Raw genomic sequence first — 15,641 nt, 5'->3', positions numbered from 1 at the left:
ATAGAGTGCAGTGGCATAAAGTGGTGCAGAGTAGAGTGAAGTGGTGCTAAGTGCATTTGCACAGAGTGCAGTGGCATACAGTGGAATATTTCAGAGTAGAGTGCACTGGTGCAGGGTAGATTAGAGTGGTGTAAAGGGGATTTTCATAAAGTGCACTGGTCATACAGTGGAGTGGTACAGAATAGAGTGCATTGGCATACTAATTAAGTAAGTAAGTAATTTTTTATTTGCATAGTTAATTAAAACCATTGCAATACAACCATTAAAATTACGTCTACACGCAAAACATTTCTCACTATAAGCATAAAATTACATCAGCATATTTAAAATGATATGTATTCTGTTTCAATTTTCCATTTAAAATCGTACGCTTGACTATTTTTTTTTGACGATCATTGTTAAACACGAGATATAACTTGTATTTTAATGTTATCTGAGAGTCAATGAAGGGTCAAGTTTCGACATTTTCTTTTCCACCACCTTCATAAACTTCACGAAACTACAGTTCAACTGCGGGTCGTTGGATGCAAAGCAGGCAAGAACTGCTTGTCTTCGTGACCGTATTCCTCGCTGGTTAAAGTGACATTTTAACAAACATTTCCGTTCCTCCAGCAATTTTTCACAGGAAAACAACAGATGCGGCATGACCTCAGGCGCCATGCCACATAAGCGACAAAGGGATCCCGCCTTATCCTTACGCCAGTGTGGAAAATGGCAGATACATGGTAACAGGCCCAATCTCTACTTTAAAAACTTCAACTTAGTAGTTTTTGAGTATCTCAAGTCAAGATAACTCTGTTGTGCTTGTGCGGAGTAGGAGTTTAGGGTCATCCATCCATGCGATCTTTTGGCAAGAGACGCCTTATCTTCGATCCCTGGAATATGTTTAATTGTTTTCTTTACCAATTTTTTAACCGTTGTATGGTTGGTGGGGGTATTCCAGAGCTGCTGCAAGCCGAGATTCGCCAGGCTGTTTCTCAAATACTTAGAGGATGGTGAGGCTGGGTTTCGCTCTAGTTCCGACCATAAATAATCATTTAAGATTCCCTTCTTGGCTTTCCGGACTTTATCCCAAGCGGTTATGTACGCCCCCTGTCTTGCCAGAAGCTGTTTCTGGCTGCCAAACTCAAGCCTAATTTGAGCCGGGGAAGTATGTTTGGGCAGGCTAAAAATAATCCTATATGCAGCTGTAACTGTATTGTCAAAAATCACTGCATCTTTGCCTCTCTGTACTTCACTCCCATAAGTAATTGTTGGCAAGAGCTTGGCTCGTATTACTTGTGACAGGGGCAAGAGAGATGGACTGCATTGGCATAGAGTGAAGTGGCATAGAGCGCAGTGTTGCAGAGTAGGGTGGCATAGATTAACTGTGATTTATTCAACGCTGATATAATTCAAATTTCCAACAGCCATTATTTACTTACTGCGGACCCGCAAAGCAACCACCGGACTCACTCTGGACCATCTGCCAGAGGCATCCTGACTTATACAACTCCGACACTTCCAGACCAACACATGCGTCTTTTACCTGATTTACACAGGATTTCCGCATACCTACTACATGAATTCCCAATGTGTACTACGCCACTGTCATTAATTATGAGTAAGCTGGTCCTGATGATGGCCTTAACACTTCAACAGGCCGAAATGCCGTTGACTATTGCAGCGAAAATTTCAGAGCTAATTCCATGAAGATACCAATCTTGATTCCTCTTGTATATATTATAATGTATTGTTTGGGTATCTCCACTTTGTAAATTTCACCACCAACCGTGTGTTTTTTTGTTGCACCCTTCGTATTGCTGTACATACTTCCTAACGTGACACTTGCATCATCACCATTTCACAAGCACTTGTGCACAGTATCCCACAGGTTACATGCCATTCAATGTAACTCAGTGCTGCTCTTTTCTACATGTCAAAAATGTATCAAGTCATTTAAAACAAATATATATAATTACAAAATCTAATTTCTTGGTTGTCAAATAATATTTTTGACTCCCTTGTTTCTCCCCATGCTTCCAGTAATTATTTGTACTGTTTTAAAACTGACCACTAACTAATATCCTTACAGACATTGCTGTATGATATAAACATTCTAAAAGTGGCATTTTCAAAATAGTAATTTAAAACCCGATTTGACCATTAGTTCAATTTAAAATTCTTATTCCAATGAGCCCTCAAACCATTGTTCTAGTTAGCCCAAACTGAGGTTATGCATTATAAGAGTTATAATGTAACCCAATGCTTTTCTATGGCAGAGCCAGCCTTGCTGGAGTTAAAAACTACTTTGGAGGTTTTTCACTGTCAGGTCATGTAAAGCTTTAAACATGCATGTCCTACTTTTTAAATACCATGCACCTCACACTATGGGCATTTAGGGCCTACCCTAGAGGTGACTTATAAGTATTAAACAAGTATTGGCATTGCCAACAGGTCTCGCCTTTGAGACCTTCTAAGTGTTGAGTTATCCAGCACAAAATCCTTTGTGGAACATCATCAACCGTTGCATGGCTAAACACGTATAAGGTCCCAAAGACGAGACCTATTGGCTATGCCAATGCTTGTTATAATTGCTACTTTTTCGGCCTCCTGCCTGCTTTCTTTGCACCCTCTCACCTCATCAACACATGCACGATAAGACCTCAGTCTGAACAGCGCTCTGTTTTTTTGCAGCTACAATTAGGTGATTCTGATCAGATAAACCACAGTAATTTAAATTGGTTAATTCTTCTAAACATATCCCAGTTACTACAACCAATAGGCTCTCGGCTGACTACATTTCCTGGATAGCAGGTTAACCTAGATAGACCCTCGAGGGATCTAAAGACGGTTGACTTTGTGCTCCTTCTTTGCCAGGTGGTTTCTTCTGGCGGTCCCCCTCAGAGTTTATTCCCTGATAGGACAGTGCTCGGAGGTTCTGCTTGAAACTTTCAATGGAAATAAGCACTTGTGCTGTTCTGGCCACAACTCTGGTGTGAACTCCTGGAATAATTAACTTTGCAGGAGACGTTGGCATGAGTGATGGGGAGAATCTTTCATCCAACTGTCCATCTGAAACAAATTACACTGCCGATCTTGCGCATTTAATTTCAGTCACATAAGGTTCTAGCTCACAGACTTCGGCATAACTGAGATACATGCATGGGGTAACCTTCCTCCTTTTGCAGACACACCTGTGGCAGTCCTGCTAGTTTATATTAAGCCAGTGAAGTCAAATAATCAATGGGTAAATCATAGCTTGCACCGAAAAGCTTTTAGGGGCACATGCATCAACCTATTTAGGAAGTGCAAACGGTGCGAATCGGTAAATTCGGCCGTTTGCACTTCCTAAATACGTTTTTGGGATGCATCAAACTCATTTTCAATATTCGTATTTTTTTGCATTTCTTAAAAATGCAAATGCATTTAAGGAATAGCATTTGTGCGATTCCTTAAATGCAATGCATCAATTTAAAAAAAAATGCGAATTTTGAAATTGGAAGTGCAAATTACCACGAGGTTGACCCTCGTGGTAATTTGCGAAAATCTGTCAAAAAGCAAAAAAATGCATTTTTTAAACTGTCATGTTACAGACACACATGTCCTTAGGACATGTGTGTGTGAAACATGCACTATCAAATACATTTCAGGGGTGCAGGGGGGGTCCTTTGGACCCCCCCTGCACCCCTGGAATGCATCAACAAATTGCGAATTTGTAAATGCCTTCCCATTGACTCCTATGGGCCTTTTGGCCCATAGGAATCAATGGGAATTGCGAAAATGCACTTAAGAAGTCGGTATTTATTTGGGATTCGGTAAAAATTGCGATTTTTACCGAATCACAAATAAATACCGAAAAAAATGATGCATAGCATTTTGCAATTCTTAATTTGCAATTCGGTATTTTTCGCAAATTAAGAAGTGCAAAATGTCTCAATGATGCATGTGCCCCAAAGAACCTGGGGTGAAATTCGATAACCGTTTTGGTTTGCCGCTGTGTATCTATGTGACTTTCCAAGAATTCACTCATTCTGATTCACCAACTTGTGACAGAGGTCGTTTAGCAAGCACTATGGGGCATATTATCAAGAAACGAAGTTAAGATTATTACTGCTGCTAAAGCGGCGATAAAGGGCTTGATAATATGCCCTTGTGAATTCCCATAGAAGCCCATGTTCTTGTGTGAACATGGGCTTCTATTGGGATTCTCTACGGCATATTATCAAGCCCATTATCGCCACTTTAGCAGCAGCTTCTGCCACTAAAGCGGCAATAATCTTAACTCTGTTCTTGATAATATGCCCCCATATTTACTGTGAATAGAGTTAACCACTAACAAACCACAAAAGCATGTGGTGAGATTTTGACATTGTGAAAAAAAAATACACTTTGATTATTCGTGCACACAATGTCACCCCTCCTCCCAATGTAGGTCTAGTGAAGGAGATTCAATTGTTTTAAACGTAGTCACGACTATAGAACCTCAGCATTGGCCCACTCTTGGTCGCAAAATTGAAAGGATGAACTTGCAGACACAAGGCTTTCTCAAGGGAAGGCCTGGATAACACCTTGAAATGGGCACCTCCGATTATGGGCACATCACTTCATCTCCCTGTGCCTACAAATGAATGTGCCTGTCTCTTATGCAACTGGTGCTCATGTAAAGTGCTCTGATACCTTGGGGTTGGGTTTGTACTATATAAAACTGGGGGAAAAGAAAAAAAAAAGCCTTTAGAGACCAACTCCTTACACACACGAGCAACAGCTACACAACAAATAAGAACTTCAATATGCACCCCACTTAGCCTAAAATGGCACACCAATCATACAGATGGCAACGTGAAGCTGGACTAACAGCACATCCCATTGCTCACACATTCACTCCCAAGGTACCATGTTAGTTACACGAACAGCACCAGAACCAACGAAGCAAAGGGTGGAAACGAGCATCATTGTGACTAGGGGTACACCGTATGATGCGCAGACCCCAAAGGTTCAAACTAGGCCCACACAGGGGTTATTCGGTACAACCAAAAGAAATGTTCACTAAGTACAAGTTTGAGCTTACTGATCCCCTTACAAACTTCACACAGTGACACCTTGCCACTGGGACTAGAGTCAACGCAAAACCCCAGAGCCGATGAGAAGGACCAAGTCTGCCCTGAGCTACACCAGGCCACAAGGCCAAAACACACTAAACAAATGCGGAGAGCTTAACCCAACAAGTAACCCCTTCAGACATGGGATTACTACAGTGGCTTACAGGGAGAATGCAATCGACATGCCAAATGGAAGACTAAACAGCAACTGGTCTTTTAAAACATTCATTATGCAAAAGCTCTTTAAAATTGGGAATTTCTAAACGAAATGATTCTTAAATAAGTCTAGCAGCATTCATTGGCCACATGTTCACACTAGGGGGCCCATTATGATGTCAGGCGGATTGCCCCCGCCAGGCTGGCGGCAGCCACCGCCGCCCTGGCGGGGGCAATCCGCCCGACATCCTCTCCAGAATTCCCCACGCCATATTAGAATGGCAGGGGGGCCACGGTGGACGGAAAGACCGTCCACCGCTTTTCCGCCCCGGTCGCCTTGCGGCCGTGGCGGAAAATGTTTAATATGGTGACGGTGTCTATTAGACACCGCCAGCCATATTAGCATGGGCTTTCAGACATGCCTTTCCGTGGCGGCGATGCCACCACGGAAAGGCATGCGGTCTTCACTCTGGGGGCCCGCTGCTGGCCCCCAGAGTGAAAGAGGGGTGGGGATTGCACACGGAGGGGTACCTGTGGTACCCTCTTCATTTGCATAAACTAAGCGGCAGGCACCGCGCGGTGCCTGCCGCTTTGTTTATGCAAATGCTGTAATGCATTTTTAGCATTGAGGCGGGCGGTGCTGAGAACACCGCCCGCCACAATGCTAAAAATGCAGGATGTGCCCGCCACTGTGGCGGGCACATCCTAATACCCCCCACGGGACCCCCGCCCTTTTGGCGGGCAGTCCCAAATTCCGATAGGATGGCGGGCGGACTAAGTCCGCCCGTCATTCTAATGACCCCCTATGTTTTAGTTTACTGAAAAACACAAAGGGGCACATTAGGATGTGCCACCCTATCGGAAAACGGGACTGCCCGCCTTAAGGGCGGGGGTCCCGGGAGTGCCATTAGGATGTGCCCGCCACAGTGGCGGGCACATCCTGTATTTTCAGCATTGGGGCGGGCGGTGCTCTCTGCACTGCCCGCCACAATGCTGAAAATGCATTGCAGCATTTGCATGATGAAAGCGGCAGGCACCGCGCGGTGCCTGCCGCTTTCATTATGCAAATGCAGGGTGTACCATAGGTACCCCCCTACTGTGCTTCACTCTGGGGGCCCGCAAGGGGCCCCCAGAGGGAAGTCCGCATGCCTTTGGAAAGGCATTGAAAAGTGCCCGTGCTAATATGGCTGGCGGGGTCTGATAGACACCGCCACCATGTTATCCCTTTTCCGCCCCGGCCGCAAGGCGACCGGGGCGGAAAACAGGCGGGCGGTGTTTCCCACTGCTGCGGTCCCCTCCGCCATCATAATATGGCGGGGGGGAATGCAGGGAAGGATGTTGGGCGGATTGCCTCCGCCAGGGTGGCGGTGGCCACCGCTACCCTGGCGGAGACAATCCGCCCGACATCCTAATGGGCCCCAAAGGCTTTGAAGAGCGGGAATGAGGTGTTTCTTATTTTAACAAAATGGCACCACACCCCCAACATTCCACAATCACTTAATTGCTAATTAAGTGCAGTACTTTGGGATTGTCTCCGGAGAAAGGAGCCACTAGCACGAGGTAGCCCCAAATTCTGCACAACTGTGTAAACAAGTGCAAGCTGTGGAACCCGAGGCAGCTTTATCCTAGCCCTCCTGGAGGCAGGAACATAAAAGCAAGTGCTGCTGCTAACCTCTAGTGTGGGGGTCACATTCCCTGCACAACCCACGGGACAGCTGGGGCTGGTATTTAAAAGGGTGTTCTGTCGCTGCCACTATGCTGGGGGCAGGGTAAGAAGTCAGTGGGTTTTACCGGGGTGCTGAGCCGCGTGGGTTTTAGTTGCCCGTTTGGCTCCATTTAAAGAATCGTTCTGGGCTGTTTGTGCAGTTAGTTACTTCTCATAGGATCAGGTGGGGCACAGGGAGAAGACTTGTTATAGTAGCTGAATTGTCAAACCTGGAACAAGGAGACTTGTGTTATAATCCCGGCTTCACCATTTCAACAATACTGTGTGATCTTGTGGAGATCGCATGATGTTCCTGTGCCTCCATCTTCCAAAAACTGAACACTTGAATTACATGCAAAGAAGAAAAATGCACATTCTGCATTCTGGTGGAGGAGTGTGGCTCAATGGTTAGAGCGGCAGACCCTGATGCAGAGTTCTGGCCAGGGACCAGGGTTCGATTCCCGCCTCGGCGGGGTCTCGGGCTCAATTTCCTCGGACCTGTTCATTCTCGCCTCGGTGCCTATTCTAATCATGGGCTCCACGCTGCAACTCTGGGCAATAGCTTGCTTAGCCTCCATACCGGCCCCAACAGCACTAAGGATGCCTGGCTTCACCCTGGGGGTGCCCAGGAGTGGACACTTCACAGGGAAAGCCAGGAGGGGTTCCACAGCGGTATGAGTATCAGCGCCAGGAAGCCGAATAGGCGACACCGCAAGGTGACCGTCTAGTGACAGTGCGCTCTATAAGTACCATGACATGACATTTACATTTAATACACATTTGTGCAATCCTGGCGTTCGCCCAAATCCTGCGTGTTTACATGCCACTTCTTACGCAGTTAAACTGATCAGGTTGTCTTTCTCCCCCACCGGGTTTTTCTTTTCCTCTGTGAGCGACCTTTCTTCTCTTTCCTCGCTGCAATTTTTCGGTAGAACGAACGGGAGGGGATGTGGTCTATCGGCCAAAGCTGCCGACTTTGAAACTGGGGAGCAAGGTTCGAGTCACGGCTTTGACTCAACATCATGTGATTCTGGGCAAATCCCTTAATCTCCCTGTACCTAAAAAAAAATCTGATCTTGTGTAAAGTAATTTGGTGATCATGGTAAACCAATGCCCTTGGGCAGAGTTTGCAGCATATATTAAACGGTACCCTCTACATGCATATACTACATCCATAGGACCTTTTGGCTGAAAATGACATGTTATTTTCTTTTTTTTATCACCTAATAATATTGTATTTATCCTAAGCGATCTTAGTTTTTCCATTTGCATTTGACACGTTTCATATTTACCTAACTAGTTTTTGATCTCTATGTAATACGCTCGAAGGAGTTGCAATGGACCAGCACATTAGTGCTTACTGGGAACAGCCCACTGATTTCCACAAGCTGCCAACACCTTTTATCCAGGACACGCCATCCATCTCCTAGGAAGAAGAGCCTGATTGGACATGTGTAGCTCTGTCCAGTGCGTGTAAAGGACCAGCCCCATTCAATCCTAAAGTTCTCTGGAGACCATTAGCTCTAAGTCTGCGGAATCTTGAAAGTTCAGATATGACAAAGAGGTGTCCTGGATACAGCAGTACGACAGAGTGGAAGCTGCAACATTGATCTGCGCCACCTTCTCCCACGAGTGCTCGAAAATGAAGTGCCTTGCGGATGCAAGCAAAAACGAGTGGTGCGTGCACGCGTCACAGTTAGCCGTGTGTTTTTAATTATTGCCCACGCGTCTGGGCGTGATAATTCAAAACACATGGCGCCCGTGTGGATAACCGCAAGCATTAGGCCAAAACACACTCACGAGCGTGTGGTGAGCTTTCTGAAGCCCCCTTACAATAAGTCTCGCAGAGCAGTGCATGCGCACTGATAGGCGAGACCTAAAAAGGAGGCCTAGGCCTTCCAAAAGGTTCTTTTGCCAGGTCCAAATGACAGTTTTAAACAGCACTACAGGCTGCAATGACAGGCCCGAGACATGTTTCCCAGTGATTCTTTAGTAGGTGGCATAATGAGTGCTGAAGCCCACTAGTAGCATTTAATTTAAAGGCCCTGTGTACCATATACTGTGACTTATAAGTAAATGAAATATACCAATTAGGTGTATACCAATTTACCATATTTGGAAGGAAGTGAAAAAGCACTTTACCACTGGTTAGAAGTAATAAAATGTGTAGAGTCCTAAAGCAAATAAAAATGTGCGCAGGCAAAAAAGGAAAACATCTATGAGAATATCATGCAAAAGATGGTAATTTCCAACAATATTAAGTGGTTAAAATAGTAGCGTAGGATTAGCTAGGGCAGAGGCAAAGAGTTTTGACAAATATGAGATTTCAGTGGCCCATGGGGTTTTTAGGAGCTCATGTGAACAAAGATCAAATTCAGAGTGCACCCATTTCCTGAGGTGATAAAAGTGAGTGTCACCGTTTACAAAACTGAAGGATACATTTTGCCCTGTATCAAAACATTTTGGTTGCGTTTTATTTCATTTCAGTTGTTTTAGCTTATATTCTCATACGGTTACACATAATGGAAACTCACAGTTTTTTGTTAGAATGCCATAATGTCCGCAAAATTATGTTTTTAAACCATATATCAACATTGTACTTTCACAACGAGAAATGTTATGTTTTGATATAGAAAATGATACCAATAATACAGATTTAAAAAGGCTTCAATTTTTCTTGTCATGCTCTTTGTCATTTGAGTTTGTTAAGTGTACATCAACAACAGGATCACTTTCCACAGTTTCTATGTATGTTCTTTTTTCTTTATCTGTTCATGAAGACTTGTCAATAGCCAACATATGAAAAACATACATCATGTAGATATGAAATAATATTTTTTTTCAGTGTAGGAAACTAGCTCTCAAAATGTTACATAGATCAATTGAAACAGCCAAAAAGTGTTTTGAGAGGGATGCAGGGATCGGGACAATTTCATCTCTGGTGAGAACAACAAAATGATATCAACAAATGTTTTATAGCATGCCCACAGTTACTTCCAGAAAAGAATGTTGAAGGTGAAGACACATAGCTTCATGCCTCTTGATCAAGGCACTTTGGTACCTTCCTCCACAATTTTCCCTCAACCATCTCTTTCCATGTTGATTTGACTCCATTATCTCTTAAAAAATTTAATATGAATGCATTGTATACGGATCACAAAAGCTTTGCAAAATGTTGCAGAATGTATAAGAGTGAGCGACAATCCATTTGCCCATTAATCGAGTATGCCATCTTCAAATATATTCTTTTTCTAGTGGTGGTAGAATATGAACAGACATGCAATAAACATCCCCTACAGCATTACACATCCCCAAATATCAAAAATATACTCTTGACTTTTCTTAAATCTGCAGCTGCACTTCCTCTGTTGATTGACCTGACCAGGTAGCACATGCGGCGACTGGAACAAGGGAGTTTCAGCTTCTCGTGATCAGTGCTGAACTGTATCCTGCCAAAGCAAATCAATTCACTGTTCCCTAGCTAGGTTTGCATTATGTAAATCCTTTTTCACACATAGCAAGGCCCATATTTACTAAACAAATTATGCAACACAGTGCAGCAAGTAAAGTTGCTGCACTCTACACTGATTGAACAGTAGAGAGCTAAACGGTGCCATATCTACTACGATGTGGTGCTGTTCTGCCCTTTCCCTGCGCTAGCACACGTTTGGCCTACGTCTGCCTTATGGTAAGCATCATTTTTGTACAGGAAGGGGTCCACTCCAGTACTGAAACTATGGTTTAAATCGTTTCACACTTTATTTGTGTGATGTAGATGCAGCATACATGCAAAGAGAGAAAAAACGAGGAGAAATGAAAACATCTGTCCTCATTCCGGCTGCCTTAAGGAGGCACAGAATTTTGGCGCAAATCAATCAATCAATCAATCAATCAATCATAACATTTGTAGAGCGCGCTACTCACCCGGAAGGGTCTCAAGGCGCTTGGGGGAAGGGTCCGCTACTGCTCGAACAGCCAGGTCTTGAGTTGTCTCCTGAAGGCGAGGTGGTCCTGGGTCAGTCGAAGGTGGATGGGGAGGTAGTTCCATGTCTTGGCCGCCAGGTAGGAGAAGGATCTGCCTCCGGCGGTGGCTCTTCGGATGCGTGGTATGGTGGCGAGGGCGAGGCTGGTAGACCGTAGCTGGCGGGTGGGCGTGTAGAAGGTCAGGCGGTCGTTGAGGTACTTGGGGCCCAGGTCATGGAGGGACTTGTGTGCGTGGGTGAGGAGCCTGAATGTGATCCTCTTGTCGACGGGGAGCCAGTGTAGGTCCCTCAGGTGGCCGGAGATGTGGCTGCGACGGGGGATGTCCAGAATGAGTCGGGCGGAGGCATTCTGGATGCGTTGGAGCCTTTTCTGTAGCTTGGCTGTGGTTCCGGCGTAGAGGGTGTTTCCGTAGTCCAGTCGGCTGGTGACGAGGGCCTGGGTGACCGTCTGCCTGGTTTCGGTCGGGATCCATCGGAAGATCTTGCGAAGCATGCGAAGGGTGTGGAAGCATGATGAGGATACGGCGTTGACTTGTCTGGTCATCGAGAGGGAGGAGTCCAGGATGAAGCCCAGGTTGCGTGCGTGGTCTGTTGGCTTGGGGGCGGTGCCCAGGGCTGGGGGCCACCAGGAGTCATCCCAGGCGGAGGGTGATGGTCCCAGGATGAGGACTTCCGTCTTGTCTGAGTTTAGTTTCAGGCGGCTGTTCTTCATCCACTCGGCGACGTCTTTCATCCCTTCGTGTAGGCTGGTTCTGGCGGTGTCGGGGTCTCTGGTGAGGGAGAGGATCAGCTGGGTGTCGTTGGCGTAGGAGATGATGTTGAGGTTGTGTTGGCGTGCGATGGCAGCAAGAGGTCTCATGTAGACGTTGAAGAAGGTGGGGCTGAGTGATGATCCTTGCGGGACGCCACAGATGACTTCGGTGGCCTCGGATCGAAACGGGGGGAGGCGGACTCTCTGTGTTCTTCCGGCGAGGAATGAGATGATCCACTTCAGTGCCTTCTCTTGGATGCCGGTGTTGCCGAGGCGTTGGACTAGGGTGCGGTGGCAGACCGTGTCGAATGCCGCGGAGAGGACCAGGAGGATGAGTGCCGCTGTTTCCCCGTTGTCGAGCAGGGCTCGGATGTCGTCGGTGGCTGCGATGAGGGTGGTCTCGGTGCTGTGGTTGGCTCTGAAACCGGACTGCGAGGGGTCGAGGGATCCGTTCGTCTCGAGGAAGGCGGCAAGCTGTTTGTTGACGATCTTCTCGATGACTTTGGCAGGAAAAGGGAGGAGCGAGATGGGGCGGAAATTTTTGAGGGTCAGTGGGGTCCGCTGTTGGTTTCTTCAGTAGGGCGCTGAGTTCGGCATGCTTCCAGCTCTCCGGGAAGGTGGCAGTGTTGAAGGAGGTGTTGATGACGTTCCGGAGTTGGGGTGCGATGGTGGAGTCGGCCTTGTTGAAGACGTGGTGGGGGCAGGGGTCGGTTGGAGAGCCGGAGTGGATGGTGTTCATCGTGCGGGCTGTGTCTTCGGTGGTCACCGTGGTCCAGGTGCGGAGGGTGGCGGTGGGGTTCGTTGGTTCGGTGGTTGGGTGCGTGGAAGGTGCGCCGAAACTGTTGTGGATTTCGGCAATCTTGCGGTGGAAGAACGAGGCGAGGGAGTCGCAGAGGTCTTGTGAAGGGGTGATGTCGTTGTTGCCGGTGCTGGGGTTGGAGAACTCCTTGACGATGCTGAAGAGTTCCTTGCTGTCGTGGGCGTTGTTGTCCAGTCGCTACTTCAGTGATTTTTTCTTGGTGGTGCGGATAAGCTGGTGGTGCTTGCGGGTGGCGTGTTTGAGGGCGGTCATGTTGTCAGCGGTCTGGTCGAGGAGCCAGGCTTTCTCGAGGGTGCGGCAGGTCTTCTTGGAGTCCTTGAGTTTGTCGGTGAACCATGGGGCTTTCTTGCTTCTGGGTCTGCCGGGCAGGTTCTTTAATGGTGCGAGGTCGTCGGCGCAGGCGGTCAGCCACTGCGTGAAGTTGCGGGCTGCTTCGTTGGCGTCCGATGTGCTGGCAGGTAGGTTCTGGCTGAGGGAGGTGGAGAGCTGGTCGGCGGTGATCTTGCTCCATCTCCTGTGAGGAACCTGTTGCGGGTGGTGGTGGGTTGTGGTTTTTCTGAAGCTGAAGTGGACGCAGCTGTGGTCGGTCCAGTGGAGTCCAGTGGAGTGGCTGAAGCTGATGTGCTTGCTGGAAGAGAAGACGGGATCGAGCGTGTGGCCGGCGTAGTGGGTGGGGGTGTTGACCAGTTGCTTGAGTCCGAGGTTGGCGAGGTTGTCCAGCAGGGTGACGGTGTTGCGGTTTTTGTTGTTCTCCAGGTGGAAGTTGAGGTCCCCTAGGAGGATGTAGTCGGCGGAGGGGAGGGCATGTGGGCTGATGAAGTCCGTGATGTCTTCGCTGAATTGCGTGCGTGGTCCCGGGGGTCGGTAGATGAGGGTGCCTCTGAGGGTCGTCTTTGGGTCGGTGTGAATCTGGAAGTGGAGGTGTTCGGCGGTGGTGAAGGTGTTGTCGGCGTCGGTCGTGATGCGGATGGTGTTCTTGTGGACGATGGCGATGCCTCCTCCGGTCTGGTTGACGCGGTCCCTCCTGATGATCTTGTATCCATCCGGGATGGCAATGGCGATGTCGGGGGCTGAGGCGGCGTTCATCCAAGTTTCAGTGAGGAAGGCGATGTCTGGTGATGTTGTGTCACTTTATGCAATTCTTTGTAGATAGCGATATGTATCTAAGCGCATAGGTGGGTGCATGGGAATGTCCAAACATCCCTTGACACAAAATAACGTAAGGCAATGGATTGTGTAGCTTTGTGCTACTTTTAGTTACAATCCAACACAAATCGTGTTGGAAATGTAAATTCCACCGCTACACTTTGTATCGGGTTTGCTCTAAAAAAGTAACGCAATCCTGTCGCAAAGTGTTTGTAAATCTGGGCCTTGATACACTTACATCTGGAACAACACACAATTTCTTACAGAAATGCTTTATGAATCAGTAGTAATTTGCACCGAAGGAAGTCAGGAGTCATTGTTGCTCTATTTACACCTAACGGAGAGTGTGTACTGAAAAGGAACAGTTTTGTTTGTTTGCACATAAATAACAAAACAGATTCTGGGTTCATAGTGGGAGTGGGATCATTCTGAGGCATTCATTCTCAACATTTAAAAAAACATGAATCGCAGCATCCGCAGAACTGGGACCATTATCTTCCATAAGGAAATCAAGATAAAATACACTGCTAAATGCTCACCCCTCATGCATGAACGGAGCTTTGGTTTATAGATCAGGAGCTCAAATGAAAACCTCATGATTCACAAAAGAACGCAAAACAACATGATTGGCAGAACTTTATTTCTTTGTCGAATTATGTTGAATATAGATAATCCTCACTGGCCACTAGAGGGCGTATGAACCTTGTTAATGAAAAATTATTGTCCAGACCAAAAAACAACAACACTATTACCACTTAGATTCGTCCTCATGGCAGGCTTTGTCATTTCAGGTGTCCCAACCCTCCCTGAAGTACAGAAGGAAAAGTGCTCCACATAGCTGGCGATGGCGTCCCTCGGATATTCTCATATTTCTATTTGTAGGGTGCACATATCACCCAGGAGGCTATTCTGGCATCTGTGAAGAAAGGGAAAGAACCAAGGGCCAGATGTAGCTCGCCAAATACCGGTCGGTAACCGTTACCGGCCGGTATTTGGGATTTGTAATGTAGGGGGCCATTGATTTACAGAATCGGTAATTTTACCGATTCGGTAAATATACAGAGTCGGTAAAATACCGAATCGGTAAATTTACCGATTCTGTAAATCAATATGTAGGTGGCACTGTAATCAGTGCCACTGGCCCTTACCGAATCGTTATTTACCATGGAATACTATTCCATGGTAAATAACGAATTCCCGTGTACATGCACATCTGTGCATGTACACCTGTGCCATGTGGCACACAGACATGCCCTAAGGGCATGTCTGTGTGTCACATGGCACACAAGCCAGAAACAGGGGTGCAACAGGGTGTCAAAGTGACACCCTGTCCCCCTTGTAAATTCGGTATTTTTACCGATTCGGTAATTATCGGTATCTGCCATTGAATCCTATGGGCTTCAAGGCCCATAGGAATCAATGACAAATACCGATTCTGTAATTACAGAATCGGTAAATACCGAATCATACCGATTCAGTATTTGTTACCGAATTTCTACCTACATTTGATTTACCGATTCATGAATACCGAATCGGTAAAATTCGGTATTTATGAATCGGTAATTCACATTTACCTACATCTAGGCCCAGATTTTTAGTTTCTTCCGGTATTCAAGCATGGAACTGGCAGAGCTGGTGTGATAGCGGGGGGCGTTCCAGGTTTTGAGGGTGAGGTAGGAGAATGCCCAGCGGATGCGTGGCACGTGACGTGGGCGAGGATCAGGTTGGCCGAAGGGAGCAGACCCATCCAAGGGATTTTGGGGACCCCAGGCAAGACGTTTTTTGGGGGCCCATGTACTGAACAAATTTGAATGGTATTTCCTATTTTTTGCTAATTCAGGCCCCCTATGCCAAACAATACTAAATTACTAGTTTAACGGTAACAGAGTTACACAAACCCAGCTAAAAATGTCTTGCACTTGGCTCCAAAAATCATTCAGGTGATGCTGGATAGAGAGAGTCAGATAAAGAGACATTCCAAGAGAGGAAGAGGTTTAAC

General features: G+C 46.7%; 1 long non-coding RNA gene across 2 annotated transcripts in view; it reads right to left on the bottom strand.

The window, feature by feature from the left end:
• Nucleotides 1-9,945: 9,945 nt before the first annotated feature.
• Nucleotides 9,946-15,641, bottom strand: part of LOC144755145 (uncharacterized) — a 188,720-nt gene continuing 183,024 nt past the window's right edge. For both annotated transcript variants that reach the window (XR_013594846.1, XR_013594845.1), the window contains exon 3: nucleotides 9,946-10,061. This is a non-coding gene — a long non-coding RNA (uncharacterized LOC144755145). The remainder of the gene's footprint in view (nucleotides 10,062-15,641) is intronic.

This window comes from Lissotriton helveticus, chromosome 5_1 (assembly GCF_964261635.1).
Source record: "Lissotriton helveticus chromosome 5_1, aLisHel1.1, whole genome shotgun sequence".
Lineage (NCBI taxonomy): Eukaryota > Metazoa > Chordata > Amphibia > Caudata > Salamandridae > Lissotriton > Lissotriton helveticus.
This window is presented reverse-complemented; position numbering and strand designations above follow the sequence as displayed.